Genomic DNA, 11,514 nt, shown 5'->3' with positions numbered 1-11,514 from the left:
TGTGGTATATGCAAAGAAAAGGAGAAGAGTGCCTCAAGTTTAAATGGCTTTTCCATGTGTTCTTGATATGTCATGTTTACTTCACAACATATGCAAGGTTTGCGCAAGGGTTACACTTTGTAAATTTGTATGTCCTTCTTACACTTATTTTTCTCGCTGCAACGACTGATTGACTAATATGTATGCCGTTCATTGCTAAGTACAAGTTCATGGGAGTTAGTAATTTATATGCCTGTAGAAAGCCGAGGCCTCTCGTTAGGCATCATCCTTGATGATGATGATGGTTGGATGTTTATGGCGCAAGGCCAACTAGGGCAAATAGCGCCAAAGCAATTGTTATGTATGACGGTTGAAGATGTAACCCTTAAGATTGCACAACAAGAGCAGAGATTAAAATAGTAAAATCAGTGAGACAATGAGGATGGCTGGTGTAAAAGGCCAGGGTGTGATAGTGCAGGGCATGAAACTATGTGCAAGAATTACGCGTGATAGGAAATAAGTTGCAAAAATTTGATTTCGCTATGAAACCTAAAAGTGCGTTGTAGAGGGACTATGGGATCATCCGCTAAAACAGTGCAGGATGTAGTGGGATGTGTTGTCTGTATAGTCGTGGGAAATATTTGCGCCTTGTTCTGTGGAGTGCTCTGCATGTAATGAGAATGTGAATTATGGATAGGCCCTCCCCACACCTGGTACACAAGAGTCTTGGCGAACCAGTGAGCAGATGGGAGTGTGTTGCGTGTGTGTGGCCTATCCGAAATCTAGCTAGTGCAACTTCAATGAATCTGTTCTGCGAGTCATTAGTGTATTGTCCTAAGTGTGGTTTTATTATGTGTAACTTGTTCTCTGTCTGTGTGCTCCAGTCGGCTTGCTAGGTTCTGCGAAGGTGTTCTCTTATGTATGGCTTGAGGTCGGTGTACGGTAATTTTGTAATGTCCACTGTGTACGTGTTTACCGCAGCGGCGGCCATTTGGTCTGCGGTCTCATTTCCGGCAATCCCACAGTGACCCGGTACCCAACATGCAATCAATTCGAGATTTTTGGCATAGGCTGACATTAAAGTCTTAAAAACTACATTTAAGACGTGATTTATGGAACGCTTTTGGGATGATAATGCACGTAGAACGCTGAGTGAATCTGTGTAGATTATGGACTTTTGAATGTGATGTTGAACAATATGACCAGCAATAAGAAAAATGCCATACGCTTCCGCCGTGAAGATGCTGGAATTTACATGCATGGATGTACAGGCCGTAAAGTTGGGTCCGTGCGCAGCACAAGACACCGCGATGGAAGTTTTCTATGCATCATTAAAAAATTCTGCAGCCTGGTATTTTTGCTGCAGATGCTGAAAATGTGAAATCGCGATTTGTGGTACCCTGCTTTTTTGTATTTGTGTAAACGACAGGTCACACGATACAGGGCGAAATTGCCAGGGGGCTATAAAGTCAATGGTCGATGTTCTGAACGTGTCCAAAAAGGAGATTGACAGTTTAGCAGCTTCACTTCTCACCCTAAGTGAGAAAGATAGAGACAGAGATGGGCGATTTAAAAACAGCTTTGACGTGGATGTATCCATAACAACAGGTTTAAAAGGATGGTTGTCGATTGATGATATTTTACAAGCATATAAAAGATCAACATACATTCGCTGGTACTCCAGGCACCACTTGTCACACTCCACATACAGGCTTTGGACAGGGCTTGTACGGAAAGCACCACACGAGAGACGAAGCCCCAGGTGCAGCACTGGGTCGAGCATTTTAGCGCCGTTTTTGTAGCCGACCTGTAGACAACACTACCGTAATCCAAACGAGACCCTACCAAAGCGGTATAAAGGCGCAGAAGAAGTTGCTTATCTGCGCCGTATGATTGGTGAGACAGGACTTTTTTCATCCATCACCACACCCAAAAACTTACGTTCCTTTTTAACAGGGATTGGGTCACCATTTAGGTTTATTTCATGATCGGGCCTTACTCCATGTCTCCTTGAGAATACGACACAGGTACTTTTTGTGGGATTAAGTTTGAAACCATTTTCGTCTGCCCAGAGAGAGTTTCTTTACCACAAGCTGGACTTGACGTTCACATATGGATATGTTACAAGATTTAAAAGATATTTGTACATCATCCACATACACTAAACAGGAGATCGATGGAGGCAATGCTTTCCGAAGCGAATTCATCTTGACGATAAACAGCGTGCAGCTAACAACTCCGCCTTGAGGCACGCCATTTTCTTAAATGTGAACTCTGGACAGTGCCGACCCGACTCTCACACGAAATGTTCGTTTGGACAAGTAACTATCAAGAGTGTTCAACATATTACCTGTTACACCATACGATTTTAAGTCTGCAAGGGTGCCGTAACGCCATGCCGTATCGTACGCTTTTTCGATGTCAAAAAATACAGTCATGCAATACTGTTGGTGTATAAAGGCATCTTTGATGTATGAATCTATATGATTATAATGCAACAAGCTGATCATTTGTGGATCGCCCTGCCCGGAATCCTTCCTGGCAGCCCTCGAGAAGACCATTGTACTCCAGAAAGTACACGAGCCTACGGTTTATCATCTTCTCGAGGAGCTTACACAGGCAGCTTGTCAGGGCGATGAGACGATAACTTGCTGGAGAGGAAGGGTCCTTCCCCTCCTTCAGAAAGGCCACAACTATGGCCTCCTTCCAAGACCTTGGAAGCTGCCCCGAAAGCCATATTCTGTTGTAGAGGTGTAGGAGTGTCTCAAGAGTGTCTGCGTGTAGGTGTTGTATCATGGGGTATGTAATGCTGTCTGTCCCTGGAGCTGAGGGCTTACAAGTGGCAAGAGCAACCTTCAGCTCAAGTGTGAATTCAGAGTTGTAAGCAGAATTCGACTTGTTCTTGTCTCGTAAGGGCTTCTTTTCTGCAGATGTTTTGTGTTGCATAAAAGTATTAGTGTAGTGTGCTGAGTTGGACACGTGTTGGAAGTGTTGTGCGAGTGTGTTAGCCTGGTCTTCCAGTATGTCCCCTGTTGTACTAACCAGGGGCAGGCTGTGTGTCTGTTGTCCTTTTAGTTTTCGTATACGTGTCCAGACTTTGTGTGTGTCTGTGTATGAATTGATGGAAGTGAGGAAGGTGCGCCAACTCTCCCTTTTCGCCTCACGGCGCACTCGCCTCCCAAAAGCCTTGACCCGTTTAAAGAAATGAGATTATCTGATGTGGAGTACTGGCGAAGGACACCCCACGCCTTGTTCTGGGCCTCTCGCGCCCGCCTGCAGTCCTCGTTCCACCAGGGCCTCCTTGGGGTGCGGGACCCGCTGGAGGCCTGGGGAATGGACTTTTCGGCGGCGTCGAGGATGTGCGCCGTGACGAGTTGGGCGGCTTCCTCCACGTGTAGGCGTTTTATGGATGTGTGGTGTAGTTAAAATGTTTGTGTGAATGTGCTCCAGTTTGCTTTTGATTCATTAAACCTTTTATGGGAAGGTGGACTGCTCGGGCCTATACCTATATACGTTAATGAAGTGGGGAAATGGTCACTACCACATGGGTCTGTGCCCACACCCCACTCAAGACATGGAAAGAGAACTGCAGAACCAAGAGCCAAGTCAAGATGGGAGTATGTATTGTGTCCTAAGTTATGGTATGTAGGCTGTTTTTGTTGAAAAGGCATGCTCCGGAGGATGTAAGAAACTTCTCTTTCAGGCGACCTCGGGCATCCGTTCTGGAGGAGCCCCAAAGAGAGTTGTCCGCATTAAGGTCGCCTGTTAGTATGTATGGTTCGGGCAGCTGGTCAACCAGTGCCTCGAAATCAGAGCTCAGAAGTACAAAATCGGGAGAGATGTAAATGATGATGATGATGGTTTGATGTTTATGGCGCAAGGCCAACTGGGGCAAAGAGCGCCAAAACAATAGTCGTATATGAGAGGTGATACCTTAAACACTAAGTAAAATCAGCAAAAACAAAAATACAATCACAAAACGACAATGAGCATGGCTGGTGTATAGGGCCAGATTTCATGATGCGTGATAGGAAATGAGGTTTAAAAACTTGACTTCTGACAAATACTCAAACATACGTTTCACGGAAACAATGGCTTCGTCACCTAGAAAAAACGATGGATGTAGGGGAATATGATGTCTGTGGAGTTCTCTGAAGTGTTTGTGTCGTGTTGTGTGAAGTGCCTTGCATGTGATTAGTATGTGCACTACGGATAGGGCCTCTCCACACCTCCTGCACTGGGGTCTAGAAGATCCCGTCAGCAGATACGAGTGCGTCGCATGGGTGTGCCCTATCCGCAGCCTACCCAAGGCGACTTCTGTGTGTCTGTTGTGTGAGTCAGATGTGTACCGTCCCAAGTGTGGCTTTATTACATGTAGTTTATTGTCTGTCTGTTCGTCCCAGTGTGTTTGCCATGTTCTGCGCAGGTGTTGTCTTATGTGTGGCTTGAGGTCTGTGTAGGGTACCGTTGTAATGTCCACAGTGTTCCTGAGTGTAGCAGCACCGGCCCTCTCGTCTGCCAACTCGTTCCCAGCGATCCCTGCGTGCCCTGGGACCCAACAGAGGACCAGCTCATGCTTTTGTGCATACACGGACATGATAGTGCTGAATACAAGATTAACTATGTGGTTTTTGGGGGGCTTGTGTGATGACAGTGCGCGAACAACACTCAAAGAATCTGTATAGATGATGGAATTGGGAATTTGAGTTTCAAGAATGTGTCGTACAATCAGTAAAATTCCATACGCTTCTGCTGAAAAAATTGATCTGTGCACGCTCATGGTTCTGGCTGCATTGAAATTAGGAGCATGAGCAGCGCACGACACCATACTGAAGGTTTTAGAAGCGTCACTATAAAATTCTGCACATGTGTATTTAAACTGCAAAGACAGAAAGTGCTGCAGTATTGCAGCTCGTGGTACACGATTTTTGTCAAGTCTCGTAAAAGAAAGGTCGCACGACACCGGGCGAACTTGCCAAGGCGGTAAACTGTTTGAAAAGGATGACCTGTACACATCTAAAAACGAAGCACTGAGATCCGAGGCTCGCTCTCTCACTCTAAGTGAAAAGGGCAGAGGAACGGATGGGCGATTTGCAAAGAGCAGAGATGTTCATGTATCGTTAAAGACAGGATAAAAAGGAGATGAAATTTCAAAAGCATATAGCAAGTCCATGTACGTTCGTTGGTTCTCAAGGCTCCACTTATCACACTCGACATACAGACTCTCGACAGGGCTAGTGCGAAAAGCACCCGACGCAAGCCGCAGCCCCAAGTGTAGCAATGGGTCAAGCATTTGCAACGCTGTTTTAGTCGCCGACCCATATACCACACTGCCATAGTCTGAACGAGACCCAACCAAAGCAGTATACAAGCGAAGCAGGAGTTCTTTGTCGGAACCGTAGGATTGATGGGAGAGAACCTTAAGTATATTCATTATTTTCAGACATTGATGTTTAAGTTTCTTGATGTGTGGAATGAATGTGAGCATACCGTTATCAACCTATTAAATATTACTGTACAGATAGCTACAGCCTCGAGGACAGTGTTTAAAGAAAGAGTGTGGCATGCTAATGATTTCCGGGCGATAATGGTCACACTTCCTGAAGAGTGGGTGCAGCCAACCTTGTCCTTTCTGAATACCATGTACCTATTTAAGAAAATTGTTTGTTTAGAATTGAGGTGGCCTTCCTGGAGACACATGATACTTGGCTGACAGGCATGCAGAATCTCATACACATCGTCAAGATTTTTAACCAGGCCTCTGCAGTTCCATTGGATGATGTTTTCTGTTACGATTATTTAAATTTAAGAATGACTAGAGTGTGTGTGTTCGTGTGTGTTTATGTGTCATCTTTCGGGGCTCTTACTCTTGGATTAAACTTTTTAGGCCTTTTTACTGGCTTGGCCCTCGGAGGCCTCTCCTTGCGCTGCGTTGCAGGCAGGAACGGCGCGACGTCCTCGTCGTCAGATGTCCGAGGGGTGCCCGTCGAACCGGGCCCCCCGGACTTGGCCCCCCTTCAGGAGCCCTTCGTTTGAGCCGCCACCGCCGCCACCGTCGCGGGCGCCAGAGGTGGCACGGGCGGTGCGGTGACGGTGGGAGCCGGTGCGGGGCCCGTGGTGTCCATCACCTCGGTACCCTCCAACGGACTGGAGCACGGGGAGACAGAGGCGGGAGCGGCACCGGTCCCGACAGAAGTGGTTTGCACCACAACCGCTGCTGCCTCATCAAGCGGCGTGGTGGGCTGCCTGAGGCAACTCAGGGGGGGGGGGCGGGGGAGGGACCAGGTCAGACTCGCTGAACTGGGTCCCTGTGGAAACCAGACGCCGCTCCGCCCCCCGGCGAGCCGCGTCTGCGTACCTCCCCAGAGGGAAAGAGGCGAACCTCTTTCGCGCCTCTGGGAAGGTGATGTTCTCCGTGACCTTGATGTTAATTATCTTTTTTTCCATTTGAAATTTTTCACACTTGCGGGAGTACGCTGCATGCGGCCCCCCGCAGTTCACACAAGACAGGGTATCGGATGAACAATTGTCGCTCGCATGATCATGCGCCGCGCATTTCGCACACGTCGTTCTGCCACGGCAAGAGTTTGTACCGTGCCCGAACCGCTGGCACTTAAAACAGCGCCGCGGGTTCGGGATGTACGGACGGATGGAGCAACGGATAAAACCTGCATTTATGTATTGTGGAAGAACTGCACGGTCGAAAGTCACGATAATGTGTTTGTTGGTAATCTCCTTGTCGTCTCTGCGGATAGTGATGCGTCTCACGGCAGTGACGCCCTGATCCTTCAAGCCGGCAAGGAGATCCGCATCCGTTTCGTTCAAAAGATCTGTCTCGGATATCACACCCTGGGAGCTGTTGAGGCTCCGATGGGGTGTGACCCTGATGTCTAGATCAGCCAGTCTAGTCTGGGCTAGAAGCTTCGTGGACTGCTGCTTGTCATTTATTTCGATGAGGAGTTCACCGGACCTTTGTTTTTTGCACTTATATGATTTTCCTACTATGGCTTCAAGATACTTGAGATCAAGAAGACTGACTGAGATGCAAGAGGGTGGGTTGGATTGAGGAACTCCATGACAAGAAATCGAGAGTAATGATCCGGTTCAGGAAATGTTAAAGATGGCAATGGGGGAAAAGATACTTCGGTGCGGCCCCTTTTCAGGGACCGATCACGTTTGGGGGGGGGGTTTGAAAATGCCATATAGCATAGTATAAAAGCAGGGAGACTGGGGTACTTTCTTCTTTGACCTTACCCTGGTAGTCAAAGAGGTCCCGGAGCTCCCTGCCTGGTGAACAGACAGGGAGCCCCTCCGCCGGAGCTTGACCTGGGCTCCGACGGCCACCGTTCGTGGTTTCTAACCGTCCACCTATAAACACATCGCCACGGTTGGATCCAGCTTATGTTTGGGGGCTCGGGGTCCGCGGTATCGCCAGTACCGTCACCAAGATTACTCAAGGTGCCCCGTGCGGGGAATATTGATGATGACGGTTTCATGTTTATGGCGCAAGGCCAACTGGGGCAACGAGCGCCAAAACAATAGTCGTATATGGGAGGTGATACCTTAAACAGTAAGTAAAATCAGCAAAAACAAAAGTAAAATCACAAAACGACAATGAGCATGGCTGGTGTATAGGGCCAGATTTCATGATGCGTGATAGGAAATGAGGTTTAAAAACTTGACGTCCAACAAATACTCAAACACACGTTTCACGGAAACAACGGCTTCGTCACCTAGGAAAAACGATGGATGTAGGGGAATATGTTTGTAGAGTTCTATGAAGTGTTTGTGTCGTGTTGTGTGAAGTGCCTTGCATGTGATTAGTATGTGCACTACGGATAGGGCCTCTCCGCACCTGCTGCACTGGGGTCTAGAAGATCCCGTCAGCAGATACGAGTGCGTCGCATGGGTGTGCCCTATCCGCAGCCTACCCAAGGCGACTTCCGTGTGTCTGTTGTGTGAGTCAGATGTGTACCGTCCCAAGTGTGGCTTTATTACATGCAGTTTGTTGTCTGTCTGTTCGTCCCAGTGTGTTTGCCATGTTCTGCGCAGGTGTTGTCTTATGTGAGGCTTGAGGTCTGTATATGGTACAGTTGTTATGTCTACAGTGTTCCTGAGTGCAGCTGCAGCGGCCCTCTCGTCTGCCAACTCATTCCCAGCGATGCCTGCGTGTCCTGGCACCCAGCAGAGGACCAGCTCGTGCTTTTGTGCATACACGGACATGATAGTGTTGAATACAAGATTAACTATGTGGTTTTTGTGGGGCTTGTGCGATGACAGTGCGCGAACAACACTCAAAGAATCTGTATAGATGATGGAATTGGGAATTTGATTTTCAAGAATGTGTCGTACAATCAGTAAAATTCCATACGCTTCTGCCGAAAAAATTGTTGTGTGCACGCTCATGGTCCTGGCTGCATTTAAATTAGGACCATGAGCAGCGCACGACACCATAGTGGAGGTTTTAGAAGCGTCACTATAAAATTCTGAACATGTGTATTTAAACTGCAAAGACAGAAAGTGCTGCAGTATTGCAGCTCGTTGTACACGATTTTTGTCAAGTCTCATAAAAGAAAGGTCGCACGACACAGGGCGAACTTGCCAAGGCGGTAAACTGTTAGAAAAGGATGTCCTGTACACATCTAAATACAAAGCACTGAGATCCGAGGCTCGCTCTCTCACTCTAAGTGAAAAGGGCAGAGGAACGGATGGGCGATTTACAAAGAGCAAAGATGTTGATGTATCGTTAAAGACAGGATAAAAAGGATGATTATTCAGCGACGAAATTTTAAAAGCATAAAGCAAGTCCATGTACGTTCGTTGGTTCTCAAGGCTCCACTTATCACACTAGACATAAAGACTCTCGGCAGGGCTAGTGCGAAAAGCACCCGAAGCAAGACGAAGCCGCAAGTGTAGCACTGGGTCCAGAATTCGCAAGGCTGTTTTAGTCGCCGACCCATACACCACACTGCCATAGTCTAAACGAGACCCAACCAATGCAGTATACAAGCGAAGCAGGAGTTCTTTGTCGGAACCGTAGGATTGGTGGGAGAGAACCTTAAGTATATTCATTGTTTTGAGACATTTATTTTTAAGTTCCTTGATGTGGGGAATGAATGTGAGTTTGTGCTCAAACACAACACCTAAGAACTTGTGCTCCTTGTTCACAGAAAGCGACACGCCCTTCAGAGTAATGTCTGGGTCCGGATGGACCCCGCGCTTCCTGGAGAACACAACGCAGGAGCTTTTTACAGGATTCAATTTTAAACCATTCTTGTCCGCCCAGCCGGCAAGTTTCTTTACACCAAGCTGGACTTGACGTTCGCAGATTGACATATTGCATGATTTATAGGATATCTGGACGTCATCTACATACATGGAATAAGAGATTGTAGGTGGCAGTGCCTTACCAAGAGAGTTCATTTTTACTATGAAGAGAGTGTAGCTCAACACGCCACCTTGTGGCACGCCATTTTCTTGCACGTGAACCTTTGAGAGTGCACCACCGACTCTTACTCGGAACGTCCTGTCTGACAAGCAACTGACAAGAGCGTTCAACATGTTACCCGAAACACCGAATGACTTGAGGTCCCTAAGGATCCCATAACGCCAAGCGGTGTCGTATGCCTTCTCAAGGTCGAAAAAGACAGTTAAACAATACTGCTTGTGCGCGAAGGCATCCTTGATGTACGAGTCAAGAGCTAACAGTTGATCGTTCGTCGATCGCCCCACCCTGAAGCCTGCCTGGCAGCTCTCGAGAAGACCGTTGTACTCAAGGAAGTACACGAGCCTGCGATTTATCATCTTCTCGAAGAGCTTGCACAGGCAGCTTGTCAGGGCAATAGGACGGTAACTTGAGGGGGATGACGGGTCCTTTCCCTCCTTCAGGAAAGCTACAACTATAGCCTCCTTCCAAGAGTTTGGAATGAGCCCCGAAAGCCATATCTTGTTATATAGGTGTAAGAGTGTTAGAAGCGTGTCTGCGTGCAGGTGTTGTATCATTGTATATGTTATGTTGTCTGGGCCTGGAGCTGAGGGTTTACACGTGCTTAGAGCAGCCCTCAGCTCATGTAGTGAAAACAGGGAGTTGTAAGAAGTCTGTGATTTGTTGTTGTCGCGTAGGGACTTCTTTTCACAACAGGCTTTATGTTTCATGAAAGTGTTTGTGTAGTGTGCTGAACTGGACACGTGTTGGAAGTGTTGTGCGAGTGTGTCAGCCTGGTCTTCGAGTGTGTCCCCTGTAGTGCTGACCAGAGGCAGGCTCTGTGTTTCTTGTCCCTTGAGTTTCCGTATTCGTGTCCATACTTTCCTTGTGTCTGTGTAGGAGTTTATTGATGTTATGAATGTACGCCAACTCTCTCGTTTTGCCTCACGGCGCACACGTTTTCCTAACGCCTTGGCCCGTTTGAACAAGAGGAGGTTTCCCGACGTGGGGTACCGACGAAGGATACCCCACGCCTTGTTCTGGGCCTCTCGCGCCCGCCTACAGTCTTCATTCCACCACGGCCTCCGCTGGTTGCGCAGGGCACCAGAGGCGTGGGGAATGGAATTTTCGGCGGCGTCGAGGATGTGCGCCGTGAGGAGTTGGGTAGATTCTTCAACGTGTAGGTGTCCTATGGATGTGTGGTGTAGTTTGGATGTCTCTGTAAATGTATTCCAGTTAGCTCGTGTTTCATTGAACCTATTATGGGAAGATGGACTGCATGGGCCTTTACCTATGTATGTAAGTGATGTGGGGAAGTGGTCACTGCCATATGGGTCAGTTCCCACACCCCACTCGAGAAGAGGAAAGAGAACTGCGGAGCCAATAGCCAAGTCAAGACACGAGTATGTGTTGTGTCCTATGTTATGATATGAAGGCTGTTTATTGTTGAAAAGGCATGCTCCACAGGATGTAAGAAACCTCTCTATCAGGCGACCCCGGGCATCCGTACGAGAAGAGCCCCAAAGAGAATTGTGAGCATTAAGGTCGCCTGTTAGAATGTATGGTTCGGGCAGCTGGTCAACCAGCGCCTCGAAGACAGAGCTCAAAAGTGTGACATCAGGAGGAATGTATATGGAGCATACCGTTATCAACCTATTAAATATTATTAAGCGTATTGCTACAGCCTCAAGGATAGTGTTCAAGGTGACAGGGTGGCATGCTAAAGATTTCCGGGCGATTATGGCCACACCCCCAGAAGAGTGTGTGCAGCCATCCCTGTCCTTTCTGTATACTAGGTAACTATTCAAGAAATTTGTGTGCTTGAAATTCAAATGTGTTTCCTGAACACACATTACACTTGGCTGATTAGCATGCAGTATTTCATTTACACCGTCAAGATTTTTAAAGAGGCCTCTCCAGTTCCATTGTACTATGTTCTGTCTTCCCATTATGAAGTGTTCGGAGCTACTGGACTGTGTTGTTTATGTGTCGTCTTTCGGGGCTGTGATTCTCGTCTTTTTTGGCTTGTCGGGAGGCTTTGGCGTCGAGACGCGTTCCTTGCGGTGCACCGCAGACAAGAACGGATCGACGTCCATTTCATCCTCGGATGT

Source organism: Haemaphysalis longicornis, unplaced genomic scaffold, assembly GCF_048455015.1.
Source record: "Haemaphysalis longicornis isolate Haplotype H1 unplaced genomic scaffold, Haemaphysalis longicornis Haplotype H1 scaffold_8, whole genome shotgun sequence".
NCBI classification, from domain to species: domain Eukaryota; kingdom Metazoa; phylum Arthropoda; class Arachnida; order Ixodida; family Ixodidae; genus Haemaphysalis; species Haemaphysalis longicornis.
This window is presented reverse-complemented; position numbering follows the sequence as displayed.